Genomic DNA, 13,866 nt, shown 5'->3' on the forward strand with positions numbered 1-13,866 from the left:
GTTCCTACATATCCGCTAGTAGAGAGTCTATGATCTGCGGTGCTTGGTAAAAGAACACCCCCTTGGGGACATCCTTGCATGGCCCTGATTCTGATTAGTTCGTCACTGTTCTCAACAGCGGTTAGTAGCCTCTCACAGAGCATGGAATATATCCACTTTACAATGGTTTGATTAGCTCCATGTCGTTCGGCAGAAGAACATATTTACCGATAGTGGCATTATCAAAAGCCCCCTCAATGTACACGAACACGCCCATTGTGTACTAGTCAGCTTCCATGCCTTTTTATGACCTTTTAAAGCGTTTGAGGTTAGGCTCGTATAGAAAGTGTGTGTTCAAATTAACCGATTACAGACATTTAACGGGTGTTTACTCATATTGTTGTTGCAAGTATATTTAGAAAATTTCGAAGTCGTACATTCATCGCTGCGTTTTTATTTTTAAGCATTTTTGAGGTTAGGTTTGTATGGGAGGTATACGTAAAAATAAACCTATTAGCTATCTTCCGATTGTTTATTTATATTATTCTTATAGATATATGGACAAAATTATATAGTCCTGCGTGCATCAGTGCCCTTTGAAAAACATTTTTAAAGCATTTTTGAGGTTAGGTTTGTATGGGAGGTATGCGTAAAAATAAACCGTTTACAGCTATTTTAAAAGTATTTAATTCCATTAATACTATAAATATGTTGTCCAAATTTCGAAGTTGTATATTCATCAATGCATTTTCTATATTAAGACATTTTTAAACGTTTTTGAGGTTAGGTTTCTATGGTAGGTAAGCGTTAAAATGAATCCATTTGACCAATTTTCTGTAAGTCAACTTACTATGCCATTGAAAATATAATATATGAACAAAATCTTGGACGCCTACATTCATCAGTATCCTTTGAATGGCATTTTTAAGCCACTTTTGAGGTTAGGTTTGTATGGGATGTGTGCGTAAAAATAAACCGATTGAAGCCATTTCACGAGTGTTTACTTATATCATTGTTTTAAATATAATATATAAACAAAGTTTCAGAGTCACACATTGATCCGTGCGGTTTTTATGACATTTTTAAACGTTATTGAGGTTAGGTTTGTGTGGGGGAAATGCTTTAAAATAAACTAATCATAACATCTTTTTCGTTTTTACGTGCTTTATAGGTATGTGTAAAAGTTAAATACGAAAACTGTATGTTTTTCCTCCAATTTTCTACAAAAAATGTGCCGCCTGCGATGAGTAAGCAGATACAGGGTATTTGAATATAACTCGGAGGTAAGGGGAATCTCACTATGAAATTTTCAGAAATTACTAAGTTTAGTATCAGCTATTAACTTAAAAAATAAAAATAAGCTTGAGACAAAGTTTTTGTTTAAACTACAAATAAAGTTTTCCCAAAAATTGTGCACAAAAAATAAATTTGTATTTTAAACCATTTTCTTAAAAAGTATATTTTGAATATAACTCGGAAAGTGAGGAAACTTTCAGGCATTACTGAGTGCAGTCTCAGTTATTAACTAAAAAAATTCACAAAATCTGTAGCCCATCTTTTTTATAAAGGGCAAAAACAAAAATCCTAAAAATTTTGAATAAAACAAATATTTTTTTTTTCCAAAGACAAGTTTTTTTAAGAAGTAGGTATATTTTAACCGAGGCAATTACAAAAGCAAAATTTTTTGTGTCATTCCTAGAACAATAAATAAACAAATAAAGACACTGCAATTTTTTCTGTTTGAAATTTTGTCCAATTATAAAAAAATTGTTTTCGAAAAAAAAATTATTTATTAGGAGATTTCAGATTTCTCAAAAATTTTTAACAAACTTTTTTTTCAAAATTTTATTTCCTGAAATTTCTGAGCAAAAACTTTTTTTCCGAAAACATTTTTTTTAAGAAGTAGGTATATTCTATACTAAGCAATTGCAAAAACAAATTTTTTCGTGTCTAAAATTTTGAACAAAAGAAATATTACTCCAAAAATAATTTAATTAAGAGAAATGTATATTTTATTCTAAACAATATATTTAAAATAAATATTTAAAACAGGGTTTTTCAAAATTTTCTTAAATTTTCCTTTAAAATGTTCAAATCAAATTTATTTCTCTAAAAGTGTGAACAAAACCTAAATGTTTCTTCCAAAAAAACTTTTTTTAAATAGTATATCTTATTCTGAACAATTTTAAAACCCAAAAAAAATTTGTGTATAAATTAAAAAATAAAAAAATTCCAAAAATATTTTTTTTAGGTAGTAGATGTATTTTATTTTATGCTAAAAATATACCAACAATTTTTTTTATTCTAAACAATTCTAAAAAAAAAAGAATTTTTGGGTCTAAAATTAAATTTAAAAAAAATTTTCCAAAATAATTTTTAAGTAGTAGATATATTATTTAGCATAAAATAATTTTTTTCCCCTAAAATTTTCGACAAAATAATTCTATTTCCCTAAAATTTTGAACAAAAAATAAACTTATTTCCAAAACAATTTTTTGTAAAAAGTCTGTGTTAGTCTAAACAATTAAAACAACAAACAATTGTGTGTAAAAATTTGAGCAAATAAAATTTTATTTCAAAAACGATTTTTTTAAGTATTTCGAATCGAAATAATGTTTACTGTTCAAAATTTTAGATACATAAATTTTTGTTTTTGTACTTGTTTTGGATAAAATATACTTCGTTAAAATAAAGTTTTAGAGGAAAAAGTCTATTTATTGTCCAAATAGAGAGAAAAAAATTTTTTTGTAGTTTTTTAATCTAGAAAATAATCTGTTTTTTGTTCAAAAATTTAGAAAAATCAAATTTTTTTCTTGAAAATTTTAGAGAAAAAAACTTTTTTTGTAACTTTTTGGCATAAAATTTGGCAGTAAACAATTACAGTAAACAATTACTGCCAAATTTTATGCCAAAAAGCTACAAAAAAAGTTTTTTTTCTCTTTCAAGAAAAAATTTTTATTTCTTTAATATTTTGAACAAAAAAACACATTATTTTCTAGATTAAAAAACTACAAAAAAATTTTTGTTCCGTAAAATTTTCAAAAAAAAATTTTGTCTCTCTCTATTTGGACAATAAATAGATTTTTTCCTCTAAAACTTTATTTTAACGAATTATATTTTATCCAAAACAAGTACAAAAACAAAAATTTATGTGTCTAAAATTTTGAACAGTAAAAATTTTTTCGAAACAGGTAGTACACATATTTATTTTATACAAAAAATGATAAAAATTTTTTTTCTCTAAAATTTTCAACAAAATATTTTTTTTTTTGTAGTTGTTTTGGATAAAATATACTTCTTTTTTAAGTAGTACATACATTCATAATTTATTTTTACATTACAATACATTTTATCCAAAAATAAAAAACAATTTTTTCCTAAAAAAAATTAGAAAGAAAAAAAAACAATTTTTTTAGGAAGTCCAGTTTATCCTAAAATATTTCAAAACAAAATTTATAAAAAATGCTATGCCGAGTTTTCAATATTTCACTTCTGATTACTTCTCAAAATTATATTGTACAATTTTTTAACAAATTTTTCCAGTTTAATTTCAGAAAAATTTTCGACAACATCCAAAATACTTGGATCAGTTGACATGGAATCGCTGTTATATAAATAAGCTCCAATATTATCCGCCCTCTTCCCAAAAATGCCAATGACCAATAATCACAAAATAATCCGCCCTCATCCCAAAAGTGCCAATGGGCAACACTGCGCATGGAAAACATCTACATTTGGCCAACTGTCAGAAAATTTGTTTTCTTTTTCTAGTCAAAGCCAAGTAAAAATGCAACTGCGTTATTTTCTGTGTCATGATTGCGTTCGAAGCAAAATATGGATGTATGCGCCTCCAGAGAGGTTTTAATTAGCGTTTGAGAATTTAAAATGTTTAACTACGAAAAAAGTTAATTGTATGTACGAGTGCAAGCGCTTAACAGCACACAAAACGAATCAATTGCTTACAAGCGGCGATTAATTGACTCATTGCTGTGCTGACTATTGACTAACAGCAAATTCGTAGCATTAAATAGAAATTCTTCGAATATGAGGATGTTTTGTGTCAATAGGTATTCACTATATCTGTATGCGCTCCCTTTGTAACTGCTACCACAAATTAGTGGTACAACACCTGACTGGGGCTGGCTGCCAAAATCTCATAGTGGTGGGCGTTTCATGTTTGTCAGCGTAACATCCGAAAGAAAGCTGGCCAACGGCATGTTAAATTGTTGACTATAAAAATAGAAAAACAGCCAGATGGGCGTTGCAGCAGTCCAGTGCGAAGAAATAGCATTTTAAAGGTCAAAAAAGAATAATATTTAAGCAACTGATATTTGAAGCAATTCTTTTTGTCATTTTATCAAAAATGTCCTAGAAATTAAATTAGTTCACTTTAGCATTAACTATTCTCGCATTTACTCTAGAAATGAAAATAAGCAAAAACCGAAATGAAATTTCCTTATTCAAACTCCTTCCATTTTTGGTAGCGCATGATTTGACTGCGAATGGCAATGCGCTCTCACGCTCACGCTGCCATCAGCAGCATAGCGGCACATGCACGTGATCTTGACCGGCAAACGTAAACGACAAATGGACAAATGAATGTGCAAACAATGCGAGCTTCAGGCCAACAAAAACAAATAAAAAGCCACATGAAACACATGAAAGTTAAGGTGCGCGCTCTGCAAACCCTTTTTATGGCAAAGTCACGTGTGTGATCCGAGTGCTGTTTCAAGCTCAATTCCTACTTGCATTCATTGACTTTTTGTTTTTAATTTTTTTTGTTTTGGTTTTTCTGTTTGTTTTTTTTTTTTGCCTGCCTTCTTGACCTCGGCATCATTGTGTCACTCAAATGCGCGCAATTTCATAGCTGGGAGGTTTATGGCTGGTGATGAACAATGTGCTAGAAAAATTATTGCAATTGTTGTTTTCGTTGTTCGTATTGCGAAATATGAAAATATTACACGTGTAAATTTGTATTATTTCTTGTGATGCTCCTGTCACCAGATGTAAATTTGTCGATAAAAACAGTTGGAAATTATCAGTTATTGCTCCAAAGCCAACTACCGGATGTTGTTTGAGAGTTTGAGTACTTCAAATGATAATGCCAAATAGAAATATTTTTGGGCTGCATTTTTTTTGTTATAATCTGGCTTTTAATTTCTAGGCACTTATTTTTTGTATATAATATTCGGCATTTGTCCGCCGAGACTACGAGTTACATGGCCCAATCGATCAGCCTAACATTTCACTCCTTTTTCCAAAAGACCTGAGCGCGTGTCATCAATGGCGGCTGGAATATTGCAAAAAATAGATTGCTACGCGTTTTGTGGCAATTTGCGCCATCGCGTTGTACACAAATGTCGTCTATGCTTAGCTCATAAATTTTTTGAAACAGAATTTCAGTCAGCATGTCTTGATAGCGCTCACCTTTCACCGCAACAGCAGCTCCTTCCTCATTTCGAATGAAATAATGGGAAGTGATCCAAGTATTTTGGAAATTCAATTTGTCAATTTGTCAGTTCATCTAAAGCTTGGTTTATTTGTAGTCTTCATTATAATTAGAAGTTAACTGAAAAATTTTTAAGAAAAAGTTTATAATTTTGTTGAAAATTTTGGTATAAAAGTACTTAAAGTTAAATTTTTAAATGTCTGCGGTTGTTTTTAACATTTATGTAATTTTTTTAATTTTTTAGGAAAAAAAATTTTTGGAAATCGAAATTTTGAGAAAAATTTTTCTTGCTCTTTCTTTTCATCGGTTCTGTACGCCTTTGAATATAACTCGAAAAGTTATGGCAATTCCAGTACGAAATTTGCACAGATTACTGAGAATATTTTTCCCGCATGTTTCCCACAAGAAAAACACAAAAAAAGATACATATGAGCCAAAACTACAAAAATATTAATATAATATTCCCTAGCGTAAGGTGAAGATATTAGTTAGTAAGTCGAAAGCAAAATTAGCTCTTTTGCTCCCTATAATAGGATCTACGTTAACGAAGCGGCGAGAACTATTGTAATATTCAGTCAAAGATTATCAAGCAGCGTTCCCCAAGACGATTTGCTGAATTTTATGAGCAATTGTAACAGTAAAAAAAATTTGTTTCGATTTAACGAAAAAGTGACAGCTTGAAATCATAATATGATAACGAACATCTCTATAAAACTAAAAAATCTAATAGTCAATGGTCCAGCTCCGAGAGTATTTCTCATATGGAAAAGCTCCTCATAAAAATTATCTGTCATTTCGAGGCGACATGAAAATGTCCAGCCTCCTATTTTCCAGTCAATACAAAGTGAAGTTCCAAGTCTTAAATAGTTCTCAAGAATGTAAGAATGTATGTATCCCTACTATCCTTCTTACATGTTAGGTAACTCATACGTCCCGCTGATTTTCTCCCTTACCTTCGCAGTAATGGTGACTACTTAGTAAATGTTCTGGCCCATGTGATTTTTTAGTTCATATCTTGACTGCTTGTATTCATAAAAGATTTTTTAATTAAATAATTTTTAGGTGTCGGCAATGTATTCCGAAAGTGCCAAACATTTTTTTGCTCAGAGTTTGTTTTTATTTTGCTTCATATTTTCTACTGTGGTTATTACTTTTGTTTGGCCAACCCGGCCTCTATTATATGGAGAAAATGCACAACAGCTTCAGGGAAAAAATTATAACAAGTCAATCGGATTTTTTAGCAACTGAAAACTTGAACTTTATTGTATTCGATTTTAATAGGCTATATAACTGCATGTAAAAAATCTTTTTAGAAATTCTAAATAAAAACTGAGGAATTGGTATGTAAAGTCTATGGATTTTTCTACATTTTATATAAAACGTGAAACTGGACTTATGTAGTGATTGTTAGAGAATGGCCTCTCTTTTTATGCAAAAATAATAAACAATCAAATCCGAGTATGAAAAATAGGCAAAACTGTCCAAAATATGGAGATGCTGTCGTTTCGTGGCGAGGTGTATATACGAAAATTTGGAAAAAACTAAAGAAATTTTAACTTATGTTAATTTGTGGAAGATAAATTCCTTCAATTTTGATATACATATTCGTAAATAGCTAACAAATCGACTGTTTGATTGACAAGAATTTCACAAACTTTGGATATAAACATGATTAATAATGAAAGGTGATGTAAGATGTTTAATTTTCACCTACTGCCAACCAGCTTCAGCTACTTAAGGGGAGCCGGAAATTTCGAAAAACCTTTTTTGTTTTTGTTCGATATTTGGAAAGTATGTATATCATCTTAAGATCTTAAAAAGTGTCTGTGAAATTTTCATGAGGAAATTCCCAATATTATAACTTCTACAGCCCATTTACTAGTTAGAGAGCGATCCGCGCGCCTCTGTGCCTCAAACTTTCAACTCATTTACCTCGAAACGACTTTTTTCGGCATGGCGGGGATGGAAAAAAACAAAAAAAAAAACATTCAACCGAATCACTTGAAATTTGAATATGTTGTTCACAACATGTACGGCTATCGTCGGAAGTAGAATCATAATAATTTCCTATTTTTTACACTAAAAACCTAGTGAAAAAACACTCGATTTTACGAACTTTTTTTCAAAAGTGCGTCATTTTGTGAATTTTTAAGTTTTTCTAGTTCCAACTATAACTGCACTCTTTCTGATTAAGAATCTTCTTGAGTTTTGTGTCTCAGATGAGTAAAAGTCTCGAAACCACCTACGCCGTGCGGGACCGATTTTTTTAGAGGGTCATCTTAAGCGGTATTTTTATAATAATACATATTGTTTTTAAAATAAAATAAAAATGTTTTTGTGTGCTCAAAAGATGCAGTAATAAACACAAAAAGTTAAAATATAATTTTTTCAATTTTTAATGGCAAAAAAAAATAAAATAAATAGTGAAAATTGGTCAAAGTTTCGTGCTCTAGACCACCGGGCCTCTTTAATAAGTCAGTGCAGTCCTTTTGGAAAAGCTACTTTCAAGAGCAAATTCTAAAGCAAACGTACTGAAACGAATAGAAATGAATAATTTTGCAATACTTTTTTTAATCTGCCACAAAACGGGGGCAAAAGAAACTAAATGGGGTGGGCCAATGAAACTAAATGAAAAAAAGTTTACGCGTATTACTTTTGCCAACGGATTTGGAGATCGGGTAAAATTGGAAGAGGACAAAGCTGTCTAGTAAGGCCCTCTCAATAACTATCGAAATTTTGTATTGTTGGAATAGGACATTCTGAGATGGACATTCATCAGTTGACGCTCCTACGCAAACAGAGTAAAGTAAAAAGTGTAGTTTTATCTAAAAGAATTTTGGTTTAGTTTATACGTTGATTGTTGTGTGTTTCACCTGGAAAAGAATTATCCCAGTTTTAGGAACGACTTGTGAAATTGGATAAAGTCAAGTCCCACAATAGTAAAATACTTTCTGAGGGAGAGACTAAAAAGTTGGAAGTCCCAACTAAAACAATTCATTGGGTTTGGGACGATATGGCACAGTCAGTATCGAAAATTACTACATGGATTAATGGTATAGGTCTTCTTAGAATGTGGAAAATATATAATAATATAACTTATAGTTTTTAGGATTTGGGCTATCAAAGATTTTATGAAATGTATCGAAAGTTATCAACGCCTTCTTTTTGCATGAATTTCAAGTTCTTTGGGATCAACTTTGCAGCAACACGGAACGGACCCAAAAGCCATGTTTAGGTCCTTTGGAGATGGAAGCACTGATGGGTAATTTGCCGTTATTGATCAACTTTTCTTTTACTTTATTGATATTTTCATCAGTTTTCGATGTTGACGGCCTGCCATTAAGTTCATCATACTTAATGGACTCCAAATCTCTTCTAAAGCGTTCATGCCACTCATAAACGGCTTGCTTTTCGGTAGCGTGACATTTTCGAAAAAAAATTTCAACATTTCTTAGGTTAATGGTATCACCTGGTGGTCTCGTTGTTGCAAATTTAAATCCATTTTAAAAACTGAAAAAAAAACGAAAACACGGTGTTACTTTTTAAAATATTAAGCAGTGACGATCTACGCTATAGTAGATCGTTTAAAAGATTTTGGAGTTGAACCACACGTTGTTGCCTTGATAGAAGGTATACTCGTCAAAAGAAAGGTACTGGCTAAATTAGGCAGCGCTACTCTAAGCAGACAGGTGGAGTCCTCACCGCAGGTGGAATCCTCTCCCCTCTTTTTTGGATTTTGGCGGTAAGCTCCCTATCGCTGACGCTGGAAAGAGGGGGTTGCCATGTCACTGCTTACGCAGATGACCTAGCAATTGGCGTTAAAGGCAAATATTCCAAACCCTTATGGATATTTAACGCTCTAACATGGCCACAATTAGAAGCTGGACTGAGAGCAGAGGGCTTGGTATAAGCCCCGCAAAAACTGAAATAATCCTCCTTACAAAGAAACATAGGCTCACTATAATCCCCCCGCTAATTTTTAAGTATGTGAAGATACTTCCGAAAGAGAATGTCAAGTACCTAGGACTCATATTAGGTAGGAAACTCACGTGGAAATCTAATATTGAGGAAAGAGCAAAGAAGGTCAACATTGCATTATATACTTTCAAAAAAAGCGGTCGGTATCAAATGGGGACTAACACCTCGTGTTACGCACTGGCTCTATACTTCTGTAGTTAGGCCAATCTTAATGTATGGAATACTTGTATGGTGGCCACCTGCTCAAAAGGCGAGTTACGCTAAAATCATGAGTAAGGTCCAAAGAAAAGCTCTTTTATGCATCTCTGGTGCTTTAAGGACTACCCCAAACAAAGCTCTGAAAGAGCCAATCAATTTACCTGCACTAAATTTATAGAAAAACACGTGGCCGCCGCCTCGGCGCTAAGATTCAAAAGTATGGCGCTATGGAAAGAACGGCGGTTTGGCCACGCCTGTATTTTGCACACTCTGAACCGTCACAAGCAACAAATAGACTATTCTATCCCTAAACTCACCTTCGAAAGGCTCTTCAAGACGAGTGTACCGTCAACAAGGGAGTGGCAGACACTAAGGCGATGGAGAAGGGGGGAGTTAAACTTTTATACAGATGGTTCCAAGCTAGACGATAAGGTTGGGTATGGAGTATTTTTGACGGAATCAGGACCCCAACTATCCGTACGACTACCAGAGTACTACAGCGTCTAGCAGGCAGAGGTTCTAGCTATAAAACAAGTGGCTACATACCTAAATATGCACGCCGTAACAAAAACGACTATAAATATATTCTCGGATAGCCAGGCGGCCATCAAATCAATGAATGCGGTTAGAGTAAGATCGAAGGTTGCACAGGAATGCCGAGCGGCCCTAAATGATATTAGTGACATATTCAATGTCAGCCTTATTTGGGTTCCGAGGCATAGAGATATTGAGGGAAACTGTAAGCCGATGAGCTAGCTAGGAAAAACACTGCTTTTCAACTGCCCACTGATAAAAGTGCCATTGGGATACCTTCGGCCACAAGTAAACAAATAATCAAAAACAACATTATCCCAGAGGCCAATAGATCATTGAGAGATGAAGATACATACGTAACAGCCAGACTGCTATGGCCGCAAATAAACAAGAAAAGGACAAAGGAATTGCTTAGCCTCTCAAGAGAAGATATCTCGAAGGTAGTGGCTTGTATAACCGCTCATTGGCTATTTGGCAGGCATTCCTCGAGGTTAGGAGTTTTCTCCCATGAATATTGCAGAAGTTGTAGAGATAAGGAAGAGGAAGAAACAGTTGAGCACTTCCTTTGCGATTGTCCAGCCTTAGCTAAAATCAAAGCAGGTTGTCTAGGTAAATACTTTTTCAACTCTCTTACAGAGCTGTCTGGCGGGACGATGGCATCAATTCTACGTTTCATAAGAGCCACAAAATGGTTCCACGAAGGAATGTAAATGAGGTTCCCGTGCAGCACAGTGGTATCACAACGGACCTGTAGGGCTAAGGGAGTTGGTCGTACAGACCGACTACCACTATAACCTAAACTAACCTAAGCAATGGCAATAAAATTTGATGGGAGTGTTAATCGCAGATGTGGCAACCTAACAAAAAAAAAAAACTCAAATCAGTTGCCTTGGAGCAACACCTGGTGGTTGCTCCGGGGACTTTGCGATCAAGGTGGAATGTCTCGAATACAATTTTTTTGGTCTAATTTCATAACTGCATTTAGTGGGAAATATTTTCATAAGAAATGTTGCGTTTTACTCCGCTTTTCAGTCGTAAAGTTGCAAGTAAAAACTTTTCTTTTAATATAAAGGGTGGTTAAGTTTTAAGGGCCGGGGCTGATTTTGAATAAAATGTAATTTTTTTAGGAAACTATTATCATTTCTCTTTATTATGATAATATTGGTATAGCTCAATTACGTATAGAACAAAATATCTGCCAAATGGCCTCGGTGGCACACCTCCTTCCGATGGTCCAAATTTTCGATGACGCTGAGACATAATTGAGGTTCTATGCCGTTAATGTGCCGAATTATCTCATCCTTAAACTCTTGAATTGTTGCTGGCTTATCGACGTACACCTTTTCTTTCAAATAACTCCAAAGAAAGAAGTCCAACGGTGTCGTTGACGTTTAGGTGTGGTTCACATTCAACATCGGCCCTTGAAATTTAACCTCTCTTTATAAACGTTATATCCTTAATTTTAATTATTATAAACACAGGCGAAATATTTTTAAAATATTCTCTTGCAAAAATAATAGCCTAATTTGTGCGCAACAATTATTACACATTTTTTTAATTAACCCATTCTTTACCTCCCAACCTGCACCATATCATGCCGCACATTTCAATCTTATCCTGATAAAGTGTATTTGACACTAATTCACACTTACACACGAACTAAGTGTAAATATGTATGTTTGATAAGCGCCAATGTGTGGTAAAGCAATCAGACAAAATGCCCAAAATATCCGAAATACCAAAAAGATCAGACAACCAGCCGATCAACTAAACGGAAAATGCCTGCCTGGCGGACTGACTGACTGAGCGCCGAGGCCTAGAAAACTAATGGTGAAGCGTGCATGGAAACATGTCAACACCAGTTGTCAACAGCAATTACAGCACCAATAGCGGTTGCAATGTGAAAATGCGCCCGCAACAGGAGCTGCAACAGAAGCTGCAAGTCGACAGGAAGCAAAGAAAAAAAAATGTAAGAAAAAAAAACACAAAAAACCTCGCTAATAATACAGTCACAAAAAGCCAAAGCGAGTGCTCAAATGGTCGACTGACTGACAGACAGTCTGCCAGCCAACGGTGACACTGAGATATGCCGACTTGGCGCTTGAGTGGCGGCTGAGTGACGATGTAGCGCATTGTTGCAAGCAAAAAAAAAAAAGGCCATATAAAATGGGACACTCGTTGGACAAATGGACTTTGCGGCGACACTCGCTAACATGTTGCATGTAAGCCAAGTTGCTGATGCTGATGCGGATGCTAATGGTGGTCGCTTGATGTTAATGGTGATGGTGATGACGATGCCGCTGGCGCTGGCGCTGGTGCTGGCACTGGTGGGCGCCGTCACTCAGTACCAGGTGACAATTATTGGTCATAGTGCATGCGGAGGAGGAGGTGGAGGAGGAGCAGAACGCAGAGGCAGCGTGGAGTACTTTCAACACTCGTTCTTGTTGCTGCCACTGCCACTGCTGTTGGCTGGTAGTCGGGTATTAATTAAAGTGAAATGGTCGTGGCCGCCTTCTGAGTGTTGTTTGGCAGTTCGTCGGTTGTCGCTTATATGGCAGGAGCAGCCCTGCCGAGTGTTGGCGTTAATGGCAAATGCACCATGAATTGTGCCTCACTTGCGCTAATTTAAGCAGGCCGATGGACTGCGCGTTGCCAGTGGCCGCATTTGTCGCCCGCTAAGCCATTCGTACATTCAGTAGCATTTGGCCGTAACAAATCATTCAAACTGATCGTTCGCCTTTGTCAAATTTATTTTTATTACAAGCAGCACACATACATGCTCAGATTTATGTATATATGTGTGACCTAGGCATGGGCAGCATCTACTCTACATATGTTTGTGGTGTGTTTGTAGGCAGCTCCGCTTGTGATGCCGGCTGGTGATATTGTGAAAGGTTTGCCATAGCAATCGATTTTTCGTATTTTCGCTTCAAATTATTGCATTTGTTTAATTTTTTACTAATGCGCACAACATGGCTGTGGCATGCAACATGCCATATGCCACATGCCACATGCCACATACAGTAAGTGGCATGCAATCGGTGCATTCCATTTAGAAAGTCTTTCCTATTTCACTTGTTAGGCATTCGGGTGTCAGTTTGTTTTGCTGCGCTGGTTGGCTGGTTGGCTGTTTGGCTGATTCGTTGGTGGGTTTGGGTGGAGCTGTTGCTCCGGCCGCAACTTGCCACACTTGTGCGGCAACTATTCATACGTGCATGCATAGTTGGCTTGACGTTGACGTTCAATCTGCCAATGTCAATTTACATTCCAAATCAGCAGCAGCCCGCGCGATATGGCACGCAACGGTGATACGCCTGAATGCACACAAACACACACACAAACACACACATATTTACATGCAGATCTTACAGGAATCCCACATTGTTGATGAACGCTGCGGCACGTGAATAACTGGGTCATCTAATAAACTCATGCGTAGTAGTGATTTTATTATTCTAATTCCGTCATTCAAACGAGCGGCGGCCCCCGCACGCACACACCCATGCACACGCGCATGCACTTGCCGGGGCATAAATGAATGTGATTTCATTTATTTATTAGAGGCATAAACGCCTTTCTCTCTTTGTTTGCGGCTGTACGCATTTTCACTGCACTTTTTCTTTCACAATTTGTAAAGTATTTGCCGCAGTGACTTCGATTTCTCCGCAGATATGAAATTTTTTATTGGATTTTTGCTAGAATTCGAGTAAATAAGTGAATGGGTAAAG

Source organism: Anastrepha obliqua, chromosome 5, assembly GCF_027943255.1.
Source record: "Anastrepha obliqua isolate idAnaObli1 chromosome 5, idAnaObli1_1.0, whole genome shotgun sequence".
Classification (NCBI taxonomy): Eukaryota; Metazoa; Arthropoda; class Insecta; order Diptera; family Tephritidae; genus Anastrepha; species Anastrepha obliqua.